The following is a 20,667-nucleotide window of genomic DNA, read 5'->3' on the forward strand; positions in this document are numbered from 1 at the left end:
TCTGAAGTGCAGGACCTGCTCAGGTTTGTTCCTGGTGTGTTCAAGTCCAGACCTGCTCCTGGTCCTGGTCCTGGTCCTGGTCCAGGTCCTGGGGTGACGTGGTTCAGTCTGGAATGTACCAGTCGACTGCAACGTTTCATTAAAGCAGAAGAAAGGAGGCCTTCAGGAGACGACAAACACCAACAGATAAGAGACAGAAAAGAAACGAGGAGAAGGAGAAAGGTGTCACTAATGAAGTCAACTGTTTATATTCAGCTAAAGTATTATTATTATTATTATTATTATTATTATTATTATTATTATTATTATTATTATTATTATTATTATTATTATTATTATTATTCAAATGAAAAAACAAAAACAGGAATAAACATACATTGAAATTCAATACGACTGGAAATTATGTTAAAAACAAATAAAAACATATAAAATATATATACTTAATACATAACATAGGGTAATTTATGACATAACGTTAAAAAAAAAAGAAATATTTAAAGTAAAGTAAAATGTTGAAAAATAACATTTAAAAAAAGCATCAAGAATACAAAATAAAATAAAAGCCATAAAATTACATAAAAATAAAAACCCTCAAACTAACCTTAAACCTGATTAAACATCCATGTTTTTAATTTAATTCTCTTTTATTAATTATTTAATGAAATGTATTAAACTAATTGAAATCCTTTATATCATATTTGTCGTTGTAAATATTTTTATTTCTCTTTTATGTTGTTTTTATCCTTTTCTTTTTTTTAAATTAAATCCAGAGTGTGAACAGTTTCCAGTTTGATCCACACGATGGCGACAGAGAGCAGAGAATGGATCAGACAGAGCAGGAAGTATTCAGATTTATGATCAGTTATTGATTATTGATCTGCTCCCTCTGCCTGTAGGAAGTTCACACTTAAAAAAAACAAAACTATAATTATCAATAAAAAATGTTTAAACATGTTGGAGGTTTGGATGAATAAAAATCCATGTGATTTAAAAAAAAAAAAAAATCAAAAGAATAAAAATGTGATAAAGATAAAAATGATCTAAAATATCTAATATTTGTCACAAGTTTAAGAAAATAAACAACAAACAGTTGATTAATCAGTAAAAATGGATCCAGTCATTTCAGTTACTGATCGTCTCATTTTATATTTTTCATTTCTTTTACTCTTTGAATCGTTTCCGTTAATCGACCACTAATTAATAATATTCTAAAAAGGTTATGTTAGTTTTAAGTTCCAACTCTGAAGAAACACCACAAAATAATAATAAGATAAACAAACAAACAAAATACAGCTAAACAAACTGAACAAATGAAGTAAGAAAATGAACAAAATAAGCAGAAATTAAAGAAAAACCTAAAAATGACCAAGTGATTAAAAATACCAAATAATTGAGAAGTGAACAAATGAACAAAATGAATAAAATGAAGAAAATAAGCAAAAAATAAACAAAAAGTAACAAAATAAGGACAGAAAATCAATAAAAACATCGAAACAATCACAAATGTAAACAAAAATGAAACATTAAATAAAAAAATAATCATTAAAAATAAATGGAAATAATCGACACAAATGAACAAAACAATCAACAAAAAATAACAGTAACAAATAATCAAATGTTTTCTCATTGTTGTTTTTTCAGGTTTTTGTTTTTTTTATTTTCTGTTTTTTTCTGTTTTTGTTTTTGTCTGTTTTGTTCAGTTTTTCTTCCTCTCATGGACGTAAACAAACTGAACTGTGGTTCAAAACCTGTTTTCTGTTCCTGACCTGGACCTGGACCTGGACCTGGACCGGGACCTGGACCTGGACCTGGACAGGGACCTGGACCTGGACCTGGACCTGGACCTGGACCTGGACCTGGACAGGGACCTGGACCTGGACCTGGACCTGGACCTGGACCTGGACAGGGACCTGGACCTGGACCTGGACCGGGACCTGGACCTGGACAGGGACCTGGACCTGGACCTAGACCTGGACCTGGATCTGGACCTGGACAGGGACCTGGACCTGGACCTGGACCTAGACCTGGACCTGGATCTGGACCTGGACAGGGACCTGGACCGGGACCTGGACCTGGACAGGGACCTGGACCTGGACCTGGACCTAGACCTGGACCTGGATCTGGACCTGGACAGGGACCTGGACCTGGACCTGGATCTGGACCTGGACAGGGACCTGGACCTGGACCTGGACCTGGACCTGGACTTGGACCTGGATCTGGACCTGGACAGGGACCTGGACCTGGACCTGGACCTAGACCTGGACCTGGATCTGGACCTGGACAGGGACCTGGACCGGGACCTGGACCTGGACAGGGACCTGGACCTGGACCTGGATCTGGACCTGGACAGGGACCTGGACCTGGACCTGGACCTGGACCTGGACTTGGACCTGGATCTGGACCTGGACCTGGACAGGGACCTGGACCTGGACCTAGACCTGGACAGGGACCTGGACCTGGACCAGGTCTCTGTCTGATTAAACCTGTTAAACTGGTTGAACTGGTTAACTGCTCAGTGGACATTATGGGATGTCTGGTCTTCCTGTGGATCCTTTGTCTTCTGTCTGGTCTGGCGTCCAGGCGTCGCCACGGCAACGTGTTTTACAGCCGACAGCCGTAAAAATACAACGGGGACTCCTGTAAACCAGGACCTGGACCAGACCGGACCAGACCGGACCAGACAGTCCCACAGAGGACCAGAACACAGACGGGACTGGATACTGGACTGGTCTGGTACTAGTCTGGACTGGATACTGGACTGGATACTGGACTGGTCTGACACTGGTCTGGACGTGGGTCTGGTTCTGGACTCTGCGGTCTTGAACATGTTTTCTGAATCCGTTGGACGATGCAAACACAGAAGAAGAGACGGACAGAGACCAAGAGAAGAACAAAGAGGAGGAGGTCCAGGTCCTGGTCTGGGTCCAGGTCCAGGTCTGGGTCCAAGTCCTGGTTTGGGTCCAGGTCTGTGTCCGGGTCCAGCTTTGGGTCCAGGTCCGGGTCTGGGTCCAGGTCCAGGTCCAGGTCCAGGTCCAGGTCTGTGTCCAGGTCCGACTGATTCCTGGGACCAGGAGGCGGGTCAGGAGGTCCTGGTGTCTCTGAGGGAGGTGTCCATCTTCTACCTGGACCAACTGAGGACCTGGAGGGACCAGGTGTGGACCTGTGTCTGCAGGACCCATGGACCCGATCCACCACAGGACCACGTGGACCTGGATCTACCACAGAACCACATGCACCCAGGTCCACCACAGGACCACGTGGACCTGGATCCACCACAGGACCACGCGGACCTGGATCCACATGAGGACCACGTGGACCCGGATCCACCTCCAGCAGGTGCAGAAGAAGAAGAAGGACTGGAGGACCTCCAACAGTTTAGAAAATAGAGAAAATACAGTTTGTTTATTTTTTTCACAGTAAAATAAAATAAAAATAAGTCAAACAAAACATAAATAATTAGACACTGATCAGAAATATTCACTTCAGCAGATTAATTACTTCATTTTACTTCATTTTACTTCATTTTACTTCATTTTATTGCTTATTTTCTGAATTTTTCTTACATTTTTAGGCTTATTTCCTTAATTTATGTTTATCTTTTTGATTATTTGTTTTAAATTAATTCTGTTTCTTGTTTTGCTATTTGTCTTAATTTTTCTTTTTTATTGTTATTATTATTATTATTTTTTTAATTTATTATTAATGATAATATAATGCCATTTTATTAGCATTTAGTATTGTGCTACATGCTAATGCTAATGCTAGGTGCTGTGGTGCATTATGGGTAAAATGCAGACCAAACTTCCTGATGAGGATAATGATTAAAGTTAACCTTTAACCTTTTGTAGCTTCTTCAACTGTGATTCAAACATGATTTAAATGTGAAATTCACTTAAATATTTGTTAAAATCACATTTAACTTCTTTTATTAAATAAATGTTACATTTATTTAATAAATTATTGTTTGTCAGGTCGTCAGTGTTTTCTCTGAACTTTATATTCTACTGTGAATATTTAGCTTTTATATGAGAGCAGAACTAGTACTAGTCCAGTACTGGTACAGTACTACCACAGTACTAGTACTAGTAGTACTGGTACTGAAAGTAGTACTAGTACAGTACTAATCTAGTACTAGTACTGTACTAGTACCAGTATTACCACAGTACTGTTACTGAAGTACTACTACACTTCACTGGCTTTGGTGGTTTTGGATCCAAACCAAGACCTTCATGGTCTGACCCTTCAGTTTCTTATGTGGGTTCTGTTTCAGGTGGATCTGGATCTGGGTCTACCTTCATGAACCTGATCCTGGAAATCTCAGACCACATCGAGGAAGTCCTGAACAGACTCAAGACCATCATCACCAGGTTGGACCAGCAAATCCACCAACAGTCAACACCTGGTCCTCAGGAACCAGGACCAACCTCAGGACCACATGGACACCCAGAACCTCACCTGGACTCACCTGAGACCTGTAGACCCAGATCCGAACTGAGACCAGAGTCTGAGACCTTTAGACCTGGGTCTGAACCGAGACCAGAGTCTGAGACCTGTAGACCTGGGTCTGAACCGAGACCAGAGTCTGAGACCTCTAGATCCGGGTCTGAACTGAGACCAGAACAAACAGAGGTCACAGGTCCAGAGGAGGCTGAGGGTCACCTGGAGGACAAACAGGACCTGGGTCCAGAAGAGACCAGGTCCACATGGGTCTGTATGGGGTGAGTTCAGGTCCAACAAACCAGAATCTGTTCATTTATGATCAATAAAACACAAACACGTCCTGATCAATAATAATAATAATAATAATAATAATAATAATAATAATCATCATCATCATCATCATCATATTTAGTTTATGACCCCGCCCACCACAGGGGAGGGAAGGGGTATTATTTTTGGTTCTGTTTGTTTGTTTGTTTGTTTGTTTGTTTGTTTGTTTGTTTGTTTGTTTGTTTGTTTGTTTGTTTGTTTACACTTTTACAGTAAAACTATTGGTTGAATTCAGACCTAGTTGTGTTGATATTTTACCACAGACCCAGAACAGATGTGATTATACTTTGGTCAAAGTTCAAATTTTGTATGAATTTTTGAAATCTTGTTTGAATTGAATCAAATTGAATTGAATTGAACTGACTTTAACTGAACTGCATTGAAATGAGCTGAACTGAACTGAATTAACTGAACTGAACTGAATTTAACTCAGTCGAAATGAATTATTTGAATTGAACTGAATTGAATTGTATCAAATTGACCTGAATTAAATTGAACTGAACTGAACTGAACTGAACTGAATTGAACTGAACTGAATTGAATTGAACTGAATTGAACTGAACTGAATTGAACAAAACTGAACTAAATTAAACTGCACTGAACTCAACTGAACTGAATTAATTGAACTGAATTCTATCATATTGAACTGAATTGAACTGAATCATCTCAGGTTGATGTTTTTGGAGTTTGACTCATTGCTCAGCGTCCTCTGATGTCATACCCTTATCAGATTCCTGTGGTCTGTGATTGGCTGGTTCAGATCTACACTCTGACGTTCTACTTCCTGTAGTCTCTCCGCTCAGGCGGACGGCGGCGGCGCTCGTCCTCTCGTCTCGGACGTCTGCTTCGTCAGAGCTCCGCCCGGCGTCCACCGCGCCCTGGTCTGCGAGGCGGTCGACGCCCTCAGCTTCCTGATGGTGGGCGGGGCCGAGGAGCTGCTCAGCGGGGTCGTCAGGGTGGGGCTTCGACCGGGCGCCGTCTTCCCGTTCCCCGTCGCCGTGGCGGTCCCTTTCTCCGCACGTTACCGTGGCAACTACAGGGAGGTGGTGGTGAAGGTGGTGGACGCCGAGCGGAGGGTGAACTACATCCACCCGGTGGTGACGGAGGGGAACTGCGACGGACAGAGGGTGAGGACCAGGAAGTGGAGAGGAGTCAGGATCCGACGGAAACAAGTGAAAAAAAACAAACAAACAAAAATGTGAAGGAACATGTGATCAGGGATGGGAACCCAGTTCTCAAAAGGAACTGGTTCCGTGTAGCTCAGTTCATTGGAATCGTTTGCCTGTTTATTGATTCTGCTTATTGATTCTTCTTATCGATTCTTCTTATCGATTCCTCCTTCGTTGTGCATGTGTGATGATGTCACACGTACACTGTACTGTTTTGGTTTACAGCGTAGCCCACATGGTGTCAGGTTACTCATATCTTTTTTTGTTTGGATCGTTTGTAAATGTAAATATTTTCATAATTGAATGTTTTTTACAGTAAATGATACAGAATCATTAGTATTCGTCGTTCTTTCTGTGTTCTTCGGTTCTTATCGTCCTGGTTCTGATCCACTTTAGATCATGTCGGTCTGAATGTGGACCACTTTGGCATCCTTAACCAGACTCCGCCTCCTGATGATGCGTTTTCTTCCACAGTCCTCATTGGCTGAGGTGCGGGTCTACGCCCTGGGTCTGTTCGCTGTGGTTTCCCGTTTGAAGAAGGAGACCTTCACCGTCCCCAGAACAGGGTCCTCCTTCAAACTGACCACCGATCCACGGGTCGGCCTCACATACCTCCCACAATCCTTCACTGCACCGGTGATGATCCAGGCCTCGGTAACCGACCACAACCAGTCTGTTGAATCCTTTCCTGACCTTCATCCGTTCATCTCCTGGTCTTCATCCTTTCATCTCCTGGTCTTCATCCTTTCGTTTCCTGGTTGTAATCTTTTCTTCTCCTGGTCTTCATCCATTCATTTCCTGCTCTTCATCCCTTCATCTCCTGCTCTTCATCCTTTCGTTTCCTGGTCCTCATCCCTTCGTCTCCTGGTCTGTGCAGGTCCAGCCGTTGGACGCCGTCCTTCTGGCCTCGGTCCGGTCCAGGACGGAGGTCTACCACCCGGTGGTGTCCACCAGCCCCATGCTCTACCTCACCCACCCGACATCTCAACCCCTGAGGAGGACCATGACCCTGACCCTGCCCTGCCCCCCCAACCCCACCAAGAAGAGGGCGGGGCCTGTGGAGGAGCTGAAGACCCGGTCGGTGGGCGGTTCTTTATCGTGGGATCATCACGTCAACAACAGACTGAGGTTGGACCTTCTGACGTTTAATATGTTTCATCTTTTGACTGTTTCTTCTTATTTTAATCACCTTTATCCAAGTATTTGGATGTGTGATATTATTATTATTATTATTATTATTATTATTATTATTATTATTATTATTATTATTATTATTATTATTATTATATTAAGACTAAATAATAATTGCTATGTAATGATCATAAGGATTAGAAATATGGGGTAGGAGAACATAAGTTTTTACTTCTTCCTACTCCTTTTCAAGCATGTATAATTTAATTTGTTTTATTATTATTATTATTATTATTATTATTATTATTATTATTATTATTATTATTATTATTAATTTACTATTAGTATTATTTATTTATTTATTTATTTATTTATTTATTTATTTATTTTGTTGTTTGTTTGCTTATCAATCATTTATGTACCAGTACTTATATTTTGTTGGTTGATTTTTGTTTTGATTTCATTGTCGACATGTTCAAAATAAAGATTTCATTCATTCATTCATTCATTCATTCATTCATTCATTTTTATTGTATTTAAATCCTATTATTCCATTCACAGCTCAAAACCTAAACATTAAATTTAAATCAAACACAAAGATTATGAGGATGAGCTGAGACGTTTGGTTCTGAGGAGCAGAAAACCATGATCCTGTTCATCCACCAGAGGGCGTTCTTCTGCTGTTCTGTCTGTTTCAGGGCTTTGGATCGTCATGTAAAGGCATCTGCAGAGGTTTCCATGGATCTGCTGATGGTCCTGGTCTACAGAGACAAAGAGTGGAGTTTGATGGAGGACGTCAACGTGAAGAACCAGCAGAAAGGACTGGTGTCCATGGAGCTGACAGAGAACGTCCACAGGTCGGTTTGTCTTTAATAACAGATTTGAGATGGGAAAAGAATTATCGACAAAATGACCATAAGTTCAATACAATAAACAAGTAAATGACCCAAAAATTAATTAAATAATCAATAAAATTAATATAAAATAAAAATAAAATGAGCCAGAAATGAAGACAATAAGCAAAAAAAATTTAAAATCTGGATAAAGTAATAAAAAGAAATAACAAAAAATGAACAAAATCATCAAAAAAAAAAAAAAAAAGACATAATAAAATAATCAACAAAATTACCAGGAAATGAACATCAACTAAATAAACCAAATATGAATAAAATTAGCTAAAAATCAACAAAATAGTGAAGAAGGTTTTTTTAAATGAACCAAATAAATCAACAATATAAAAATTCTACAAACTAATTAATAAAAAAAAATAAACTAACACATCAGACTCCGTTTTCATCATATGACACTTTGTATGAGTGAAAATGAACGGACTTCATCATAAAATACAGACTTTTATTTAAGAATAAAGTGTAGTTTTACATGTGGTGTTAAATATTTGTCAGACTGTTGTTCACTTAAATGGACTAGTTCCATGGGTTTGTTAAACCAGTTTGTTAAACCAGTTTGTTAAACCAGTTTGTTAAACCAGTGAACAGATGAATTTTCAAACATGAAGAAACTACAACAAAAACCAAAACTTAAAGAAGAAAAATCCAACAGAGAAGAAAAAACAGAGCAAATAAAACCAGAGACGAGGACCAAGGATGGACCACGGTCTGAGGACGTCTGTCTGCTCTGAGGATGTGTCCACTGGACATTCGTCCACAGCGTCCACAGCGTCCACAGCGTCCACCCACCAGCAGAACAACCTGAAACATAAAACCAGTCCATCACAAACCTCCACAAATACCAACATGAACATGAAAAATGAACAAAATCACACAAAAAAATCAACAAAATGAATAAAACACCAACAAAAAAATCTGCAAAATCAATTTAAAAAATCAACAAAAAATCAACAGGAACAAAAAAGGTTTGAAATCATTCAAAACAAATCAACAAAATGAAGAAAATCATGAAGAAAATGAGCAAAAATATGAACAAGATCATCAACAAACTGATCTGATGACGTCCACTGGACATTAGTCCACTGGTCACTGGTCCACTGTGTCCATCCCAGACCTCCAGTCCAGTCCGGTCCAGTCCTGTCTCCTACCTGGGTTCCTGGTCTCTGTGCGTCTCTGCTGAACTCCGTCCTCCACCTCCGTCCATCTGATCGTCTGAACGTCTTCAATCTGACGCTGTTTCCTCCCACGCAGAACGTCAGAACCAACCGACGACAGAACCAGCAGAAGACCACGTACAGAACCCTGAACAGAACCAGCAGAAGACCACGTACAGAACCCTGAACAGAACCCTGAACAGAACCAGCAGAAGACCATATACAGAACCCTGAACAGAACCAGCAGAAGACCACCTACAGAACCCTGAACAGAACCAGCAGAAGACCACATACAGAACCCTGAACAGAACCAGCAGAAGACCACATACAGAACCCTGAACAGAACCAGCAGAAGACCACATACAGAACCCTGAACAGAACCAGCAGAAGACCACATACAGAACCCTGAACAGAACCAGCAGAAGACCACATACAGAACCCTGAACAGAACCACAGTGTCCATGAGCAGATCAACAGAAACTGGACCTGGAACAGCAGGCAGTTCTTTACCTGTGAATGGGGACACAGCTGGTCCACGACGGGTCCAGGTCTGGTCCAGTCTCAGACCAGATGGACCTGATGGAACCATGTGAGCCCCGGATCAGACTGATGAGACTAGAACATGGAGACCAGGGTCAGAATTACCTCATTAAACCAGGGTCAGTCTGAACTGGTTAAACCCTGGGGTCACCTGGGACTGCAGACCAGACTCGGTGGTTTTGGTCTCCGTTTGGGTTTGTGGGTTTTCTTGGTCACACAGTCGTTGGTTCTGAAGAGACCACAAACGGACTTCAGCAGGGTCTTCAGGTTCTCTGGGTTCTGGACTTTCATCACAGCCACGTCCAGACACCGACCACCAGTGGAAACGGTCATCAGGAGTCCACCGACCACGTAGACCATGAAGAGGACACTGGACCTGGACCTGGACCGGGTCAATGTCCAGAACATCAGACAGTTTTACCATGAGATTAGAACTGACATCAGTACGACCACATCAGGAGAACTAACCCTGAACCTGACCCTGACCCTGACCCCTGACCCCTGACCCTGACCCTGAACCACCACAGTCCTATTTATGAAGAAAAAATATACAAATAGAAAAACTAAAAACTAACAAACCAAAACCTGACCAAAAATGACTCAAGTATATCACAAAAAACACACTATATACTGTACTAATAAACTGTACTGTACTATACTATACTGTACTATACTATACGATACTATACTGTACTATACTATATTATGTACTATACTATACTATACTATGTACTGTACTGTACTATACTATACTGTACTATACTATACTATACCATACTATACTGTACTATACTGTATGATACTGTACTATACTATACTATACTATATTATGTACTGTACTATACTATACTATACTATACTATACTATACTATGTACTGTACTATACTATACTATACTATACTATGTACTGTATTATACTATACTGTACTATACTATACTATACTGTACTGTACTATACTATACTGTACTGTACTGCACTATACTGTACTGTACTATACTGTACTGTACTATATTATACTATACTATACTATGTGCTGTACTGTACTATACTATACCATGTACTGTACTGTACTATACTATACTATATTATGTACTGTACTATACTATACTATACTATGTACTGTACTGTACTATACTGTGTACTGTACTATACTATACTATACTGTACTATATGATACTGTACTGTACTATACTATACTATATTATGTACTGTACTATACTATACTATGTACTGTACTGTACTATACTATACTATATTATGTACTGTACTATACTATACTATGTACTGTACTATACTATACTATACTATACTATGTACTGTGCTGTACTGTACTATACTATGTACTGTACCATACTATACTATACTATAACACTACTATACTATACTATACTGTACTATAGTATACTATACTATACTTTACAATACTATTCTATACTATGTACTGTACTATACTTTGTACTATATTATACTATGTACTGTACTATACTATATTACACTATGTACTGTACTATACTATACTATACTATACTATGTACTGTACTATACTATACTATACTATACTATACTATACTACTATGTACTATACTACTATACTGTACTATACTATTCTATACTTTGCTATGCTATACTACTATGTGCTATACTATATTACTATACTATACTTTTCTACTATGTACTATATTACTATAATATACTATACATTTCTACTATGTACTATATTGCTATACTATACTACACTACACTACACTACTATAGTACACTGCACAATATTCTATACTATACTATACTACTATACTGTACTACACTACACTACTATAGTATCCTGCACAATATTCTATACTATACTGTACTACTATACTATGCTATGCTATGCTACACTATACTATACTTTTCTACTATGTACTATACTATACTATACTTTTCTACTATGTACTATTTTACTATATTACTATACTATACTATACTACACTACACTACTATAGTACACTGCACAATATTCTATACTATACTATAGTACTATACTGTACTACACTACACTACTATAGTATCCTGCACAATATTCTATACTATACTGTACTATACTATACTATACTATACTATGCTATGCTATGCTATACTATACTTTTCTACTATGTACTATATTGCTATACTATACTATACTACACTACACTACTATAGTACACTGCACAATATTCTATACTATACTACACTACTATACTGTGCTACACTACACTACACTGCACCACTATAGTATCCTGCACAATATTCTATACTATACTGTACTACTATACTATTCTATACTATGCTATACTATACTATACTATTCTATACTATGCTATACTATACTATACTATACTATACTATACTATACTATCTAACTCTTAATCACAGAGACATGGACTCCCACTGCACCAACAATAACACACACATTATTCACAGGCTGTTTCTACAAATTACCCAGAAGTCACCTGGTCTCATTAGCGCACTGACTCCGTTAAACTCACCTGTGGACGTTCAGACCTGATGGAAACTTCCACATGAGGGTTCTGAACGTGAACGGCTCCCCAGCTCTGGTCTGGACGCCATCAAACAAACCCATTATTCAAGTAAAAACTCTGATAAAACAGGTTCTGACCATAAAAACACCACAAGTTTTCATGGAGCAGGTCCAAACGTGGTCCGGTCTGATGTTCTGAGGTCCTCCATAGGCTGATAATCCCAGCAGAACGTCAACAGCAGCTTTTCTGTACATAAGGGTTAAGGGTTTAAGGGGGGGGGGGGGGGATATATGGAATTCCTGGATTTAATGTTTCTGTGTCAGGAGTTAATGGAATAACATGTATTCAGAGTATTTAAGTGTTTTGATCAGACTTTATAACATCTGGACTGTTCCTTTAATGGTTCCATTATTTCACTCCTTCAGTGTGATTCCAGTTCTCTTCAGGTCCTCAGGTGGGTTTGGACATTTTTGTTCTTTTTTTTTTTTTTTTTTGTTGATCATTTTGCCTGTTGCAGCCTTTGGCGTGAAGTTTGGCAACAACTTTTTCTTTTTAGTTGTGTTTATGAAATCCAGTGTCTTTTACTAAATGAACTAACACGCAAAAAAAAAAAGAGACAAAAAAATGACCAAAGAAGTCAATAAAATATGAAAAAAGTTAGTCATAAATGAATATAATCAACAAAATGAGCATGAACAAAATGAACCAAAAATTAATTTAAAATAATTGAATAAACAATATGCACAAAAACTGCACTAACTAATCATCAAACTTGGAAAAAAAATGGACAAAATAATCAAGAAAATGAAGACAATAAACGAAAATAAGAAAATTAACAAAAATGAACAGAATAATCACCACTTGAATGAAAATTGACAATAATCAACAATATTAACAAAAAAAATTACTAAATACTGAACAAAATGAAGATGATAAACAAAAGCAACAAAATAAACAAACAAGCAAAAAAAAAAAAAACAATGACTAAAGTAATCAATAAAGTAAGCAAAAATAATAAAATATTAGTCAAAATGAACATAATCAACAATATGAGCATAAACCAAATTAAACAAAATGAAGAAAAAAATGAAATAATCAATGTGCACAAAACTGGACAAACTAATAAACAAAGTAGAAAAAATGGACAAAATAATCAAAAAAAATAAATAAATGAAGACATTAAACAAAAATAAGAAAATGAACAAAAATGAACAAAATAATCATCACTTGAAAAAAAATTGACAATAATCAACAACATTAACAAAAAAAATTACAAAATAATGAACAAAATGAAGGCGACAAACAAAAACAACAAAATGAACAAACAAGCAAAAAAAATTATTTAAGTAATCGATAAAGTAAGCAAAAATAATAATAATAATTACACCAAAAAAAAGTCAAAAATGAATATAATGAACAATGAACAATATGAGCGTAAACAAAATGAAGTAAAATAATTGAATAAACAATATGCGCAGAAACTGGACGAACTAATCAACAAACTTGGAAAAAAGTGGACACAGTAATCAAGAAAATGAAGACAATAAACGAAGACAACAAAATAAAGAACAAAATAAACTCAAATAAATAAAATAACAAAAAACAACAAAAATTAAGGCAATAAACAAAAACAACAAAATAATGAACAAAATGAAAACAAACAAAAAAATCAAAAACAAAATAATGAACAAAATGAAAACAAGCAAAAAAATGAACAAAATGAAGACAATAAACAAACACACCAAAATGAAGCAAAATGAAAATAATCAACAATATAAAAAAATAGACAAAACAATCATAACCTAACAATACCAGCAAATACTGACATAATAATCAACATCATGTTACATGTGTTTTATTTTCCCATGATGCATTTCATGCCCTCTGGTTACCTTTGTAGTAAAACAGTATGACTGGATGGTCCTTTTCCTTCTTCTCAGAGTCCTGGTGCTCCGCCTCCAGTCGCCCGTCCAGCCCTGTCATCTGCTCTCATTGGCCGAGGACCTGGAGGACGCCGCCCGCCGCCACGCGGTCACCGTCGTCCTCCAGCGGCAGAAGGACGACCCCCGCGCCGTCCTGGTGTCCGCCCTCCCCAGCAGAGACCTGGAATGGGAGGTGTCCAGGCTCCGGGCCCAGGGGTACGCCGGCGCCGTGGACGCCTCCCACGAGGTTTCAATGTGCGAAGGAGATCAGCTGATCCTGAGGTTCAGCGGAAACATCACTTCAACAGGTAAGGGGGAGGAGTCAGAGGTACAGACCGCAGAAAATATGGACACAGGAGGCGGGGTTCAGTCCACATATACAGTAAGTCAACAAAATGAACAAAAAATGAACAAAATGAACAAAAACATCAACAAAATGAACAAAACATCAACAAAATGAACAAAAAATGAACAAAATGAACAAAAACATCAACAAAATGAACAAAACAGCAACAAAATGAACAAAAAATGAACAAAATGAACAAAAACATCAACAAAATGAACAAAACAGCAACAAAATGAACAAAAACAACAAAATTAACAAAAAATGAACAAAAACAACAAAATGAGAAAAAACATCAACAAAATGAACAAAAATAAAGAAAATCATCAACAAAATGAACAAAAACAACAAAATGAACAAAAAATGAACAAAAACAACAAAATGAGAAAAAACCAACAAAATGAACAAAAATGAAGAAAATCATCAACAAAATGAACAAAAACATTTTAAAAAATTAATAAAAACATCAACAAAATTAACAAAAACATCAACAAAATTAACAAAAAATGAAGAAAATCAACAAAATGAACAAAAACATCAACAAAATTAACAAAAAATGAAGAAAATCATCAACAAAAGAACAAAAACATCAAGAAAATTAACACAAACATCAACAAAATGAACAAAAAATGAGGAAAATCATCAACAAAATGAACAAAAACATCAAGAAAATTAACACAAACATCAACAAAATTAACAAAAAATGAACAAAAACAATGAAATGAACAACAAACTAAACTCAAATCTATGTTTGTATACTGCAGATGTTTTTTATTTCCATGAAAGTGTTCAGGTTTTCAGTTTAGTTCTAGAAACTATTTTCGTACCAGAATAAAACAACAAACATCAGGTTCTGAGGCGGCCATTTGGAAAGTCCTGCTGAGTCCAGAGCGGTTCTGCCGGACCAGGTAAACAGCTGAACCACACTGTTACTCAGGTTTGTTTATTATGTTCCTGCTTGAATGTCGGTTCTGTTGGTTAAAGAGTCTTCGGGATCATCTCCAAACTCCATCTCGTATCTGCACCAGGGTCAAACCAGAACCAGAACCAGAACCTGGTCCCTGAGCGCCTGACCTTCCACAGTCAGCGGAGGAACCAGATCCGGGTCCGTCTGACCCAGGTGGACCCGTTTGGGAACCACAGCTCCCAGCACTACAAGGGGACGGCCATGTTCTACAAGGTCAGCCGGGCTCACGTGGACCGGACCCGAGACCAGCTGACGGACCAGGAGGTTCTGGGGGAGCCGGTCTGTAGGATGACCCTGACGTTACCGAAGGTGGAAAAACTAAACCCACATTCACCGAAGTTCGAGAAACGTCATTAATGAAAAAAAGTCGTTTGTTTGTTTGTTTCTTCAGGTTGGACTCAGAAACCGACCAATCATCAGCCGGACGAAAAAACGCCACGACAGAAGTCAGTCATCTTATTTTTACTTATTATTCTGTTACAGTTATCGTCACTAAAGGAAAAAAATAAAGATCATGAGAAAAAAAACAAAAAACGATACTTTTGCACCTTTGAAACAAATTTAAACAAATTTACTGATAAACTGATAAAAAAAAACTATGATTGAAAGTCTGATTCTTTTCCTACATGTGACCTCATTAGTATTCGACAGAGTTTGTTTTTATCGGTGGATTTAGACCTTGTGATATTTACGATATTTATACATTTATTGAATGTAGAACTGATTAGTTTCACATTAAATCATTAAATATTAGTTTATTAAATGGTGTTTCAAACTTATTACTTTGACTTATTTACTGATTATTTTGTACATTTTTAACATGTTCGTCTTCGTGTCTGTCTCCCTCTCCATCCTCGTCTCCGTCCTCCTGTCCACTCAGTCCAGTCCCTTCCTGTCCACTCAGTCCAGTCCCTTCCTGTCCGGTCCCTTCCTGTCCACTCAGTCCAGTCCCTTCCTGTCCACTCAGTCCAGTCCCTTCCTGTCCACTCAGTCCAGTCCCTTCCTGTCCGGTCCCTTCCTGTCCACTCAGTCCAGTCCCTTCCTGTCCACTCAGTCCAGTCCCTTCCTGTCCGGTCCCTTCCTGTCCACTCAGTCCAGTCCCTTCCTGTCCAGTCCCTTCCTGTCCACTCAGTCCAGTCCCTTCCTGTCCACTCAGTCCAGTCCCTTCCTGTCCGGTCCCTTCCTGTCCACTCAGTCCAGTCCCTTCCTGTCCACTCAGTCCAGTCCCTTCCTGTCCACTCAGTCCAGTCCCTTCCTGTCCGGTCCCTTCCTGTCCACTCAGTCCAGTCCCTTCCTGTCCGGTCCCTTCCTGTCCACTCAGTCCGGTCCCTTCCTGTCCACTCAGTCCAGTCCCTTCCTGTCCACTCAGTCCAGTCCCTTCCTGTCCAGTCCCTTCCTGTCCACTCAGTCCAGTCCCTTCCTGTCCACTCAGTCCAGTCCCTTCCTGTCCACTCAGTCCAGTCCCTTCCTGTCCGGTCCCTTCCTGTCCACTCAGTCCAGTCCCTTCCTGTCCGGTCCCTTCCTGTCCACTCAGTCCAGTCCCTTCCTGTCCAGTCCCTTCCTGTCCACTCAGTCCGGTCCCTTCCTGTCCACTCAGTCCAGTCCCTTCCTGTCCACTCAGTCCAGTCTCTTCCTGTCCACTCAGTCCGGTCCCTTCCTGTCCACTCAGTCCAGTCCCTTCCTGTCCACTCAGTCCAGTCTCTTCCTGTCCACTCAGTCCGGTCCCTTCCTGTCCACTCAGTCCAGTCCCTTCCTGTCCACTCAGTCCAGTCTCTTCCTGTCCACTCAGTCCGGTCCCTTCCTGTCCACTCAGTCCAGTCCCTTCCTGTCCACTCAGTCCAGTCTCTTCCTGTCCACTCAGTCCAGTCTCTTCCTGTCCACTCAGTCCGGTCCCTTCCTGTCCACTCAGTCCAGTCCCTTCCTGTCCACTCAGTCCAGTCCCTTCCTGTCCACTCAGTCCGGTCCCTGTTGGACTCGGTCCTCCTCTGGTTGTCCACTCGTCTGTCCCAGGAGGACGTCTCTCTGCTGGTTCTGTCCCTCCGTCTCCGTCGCAGTGCCGTCCAGTTGGTCCAGCTCCGGGCCGGGGACAGTCCGGCGTCCCGGGCCTTCCAGGTCCTGGCCCTGTGGAGGCGGGGCCTGCCCGCTGCCCCGCCCCCCCACCGCAACCTCAGCCACCTGGCCTCCTGTCTCGCCAAGAGTGGACGACCCGACCTGGGACAGGAGCTGCTGGACCGCCTGGCATCTGGACCGGACCCTGGACCGGACCCTGGACCAGACCCTGGACCGGAACCTGGACCTGACCCTGGACCAGACCCTAGACCTGATCCGGAACCTGCCTCTTGACTGAACCCTGGACCGGACCCTGGACCCTTGACCGGATCCTGGACTGGACCCAGTGAAGACCACATCCTGGTTGATGAGGACCTGGTCTGAGGATGGGGGACCATGGCCTTGCAGCGTTCAGGTGGATCCACCAGGGGTCAGTGTTGGACTGTGGTCCAGACCCCGTCCTCAGTCAAACAAAGGTCTGCACTGGAAAAAGGAACCAGAACCAGATCTGAGACACAGACCAGAACCCAGAGGGTCCACTACCAGAACCAGTACCAGAACCAGAGCCAGGTCCATACCAAGACCTGGACCCAGAACTAGATTCAAAACCAGAACTGGACCTGGACTCTAATCCAGAACCAGACCTAGACCAGGACCCAGATCCAGACTGAGACCTGGACCCAGCTCTAGACCCAAAACCAGACTCAGTATTTTCCTTTTTTTCATATTCTTTGTGTTTTTTCTTCGTCTTTGTCGTATCTGTCACAGCCTGTAACCCTTTGTTCAGTCAGTGTTTTCACATTTCAACATTATTTTTCATATTTTTACTCATTAGTTTTTACATCTTAAGTTTCATTTTACTTACTATTTTTTTTTTTAAATTTTTGCTCATTTTTGTTCCAAACAAACCCTTTATTCAGATTATAATCAGATTATATTCAGATTATATTCATATTATATTCAGATTATGTTCATATTATAATCAGATTATGTTCATATTATATTCATATTATAATCAGATTATGTTCATATTATAATCAGATTATGTTCATATTATATTCATATTATATTCAGATTATGTTCATATTATAATCAGATTATGTTCATATTATATTCATATTATAATCAGATTATGTTCATATTATAATCAGATTATGTTCATATTATATTCAGGTTATAATCAGATTACATTTCATTAGCATTCATTATATTTTAAATACATCTTTCATTATTTACTAATATTGTCATGTTGTTGAATTTAAAGGGTTAAACTCAACTATTCTTAATGTCATATTTTCACGTCATTTTTCTCCTTATTTGATTGTTTTCGTGTCAGTCTGAAGGTTCAAGATCTCAGGTTTTTATGAATAAACTTCGGCTGTTTTGCGTCTTTTACTGTTTGACTGTTGTCATGTGATTAATTCGTCCAATCAGACGTCTCCTCAGAGTCGTGACCCGGTTTGACCTCCTGGAAATCGGACAATTCCGACAGAACAAAGAAGTCGAATGTAGGATTTAATACTTTTATTTGGATGAATGTTATATATAATATTCATAAATAATATAAAACTTTTTATTTCTAACTTCTACAGTGAAAAAAGTAAAATTACACAAATGAATTTTTTTTTTACATTTGAACTATCCTTTAAAAAATGTGTATAATATGAACCTGGAATTTTCCGAAGTAGAATCTGTGTAATTTAATCAATGTTCAATTTCAGTTTATTAATTATACATGTTTATTCTAACGTACAGATACAAATACACACAACATTTAATAATAAATAGAATATTAATATAATTACACTGATTTATATGACGACAGTTCATGTTGTTCAGATTTGTTCCGATTATTCACATTTTTTGTAAAAACAAAGTTTCTAAACGTAAACATTTTCATGTAATTTTGCTTTTTTACACTAAAACAAAGAGAAACGTGTAATTGTCATTATTTATTGGTTATAATGATAGTATTTTACTGATAAAAAAAGAACAAATATTGACCAAATTAACAAAAAATGATTAAAAATTAATGTAAAAGAATTCAATAGTAAACGCAATAAACAAAAATAAACGACAATGACATGATCTTGGTAAAATTGCACTTATTTCTCTTTAGACATTTCATTTTGTTCATATTTGTTCAGGTTTTCCACATTTTTTGTGAAAGAATAGTTTGTAAATGTAACCATTTTCATGTAATTTTTCACAAATTTTGAAAATGTGGTCATAGTGTATAGTATGTTGAAAAAACTGGTCAAACTATACTAAGTAAAAAAAAATAATTTACACAAAAGCAAAGGGAAAAATTTGTAGTTGTCATTATTTATAGGTTATTATGATGATCTTTTACTGATAAGAAATAAAGAAATACAGACCAAACTAACAAACAAAATGATTACAAATGAATGTAAAAGAATACGATAAAATGGACAAAAAATTAATAACAATGACAGAAAACTGTTCAAATTGCACTTCATTCTCTTCACACATTTCATGTTGTTCATATTTGTTCAGATTATTCAAATGTTTTGTGAAAGGATAGTTTGTAAATGTAAATATTATCATGTGATTTTTCCCAAATTTTGAAGAAAAAAAAAATTGTTACACTATATTATGTTTAAAAAAAAATTACACAAAAGTAAAGGAAAACATTTGTAGTTGTCATTATTTATAGGTTATTGTGATAATACTTTATTGATTAAAATGAACAAATATCATAAACAAAATGATTAAAAATTGATGTAAAAGAATACGATAGTTAATAAAATGAACAAAAGTGGACAAAAATGAACGGCAGTAACATAATAATGTTCAAAGTCCACATACTTCTATTCAGATGTTTCATGTTGTTCAGATTTGTTCAGATTATTCACAGGTTTTTGTGAAAGAATATTTTGTAAATGCAAATATTGTCATGTCGTTTTTCCTCCATCATGTTGTTCTGAATGTTGAACCTAAACTCCTGTTTGTTCATGTGTTCAGTGTCATTTCTTCACATTTTCAGTTTCATCCTGTGGACCGGACCCCACTCTGGTGGTTTTGGTCCACGGGCCGCATGTTGGACACCAGTGGACATGACTGGACAGAACCTCCGTCCTCCAGACCAGTAACAGCCCAGTACCAGACCGGTACCAGACCAGTGCCAGCCCAGTACCAGCCCAGTACCAGACCAGTACCAGAGCTGTACCAGACCAGTACCAGACCAGTACCA

Source organism: Sphaeramia orbicularis, unplaced genomic scaffold, assembly GCF_902148855.1.
Source record: "Sphaeramia orbicularis unplaced genomic scaffold, fSphaOr1.1, whole genome shotgun sequence".
Taxonomy (NCBI): domain Eukaryota; kingdom Metazoa; phylum Chordata; class Actinopteri; order Kurtiformes; family Apogonidae; genus Sphaeramia; species Sphaeramia orbicularis.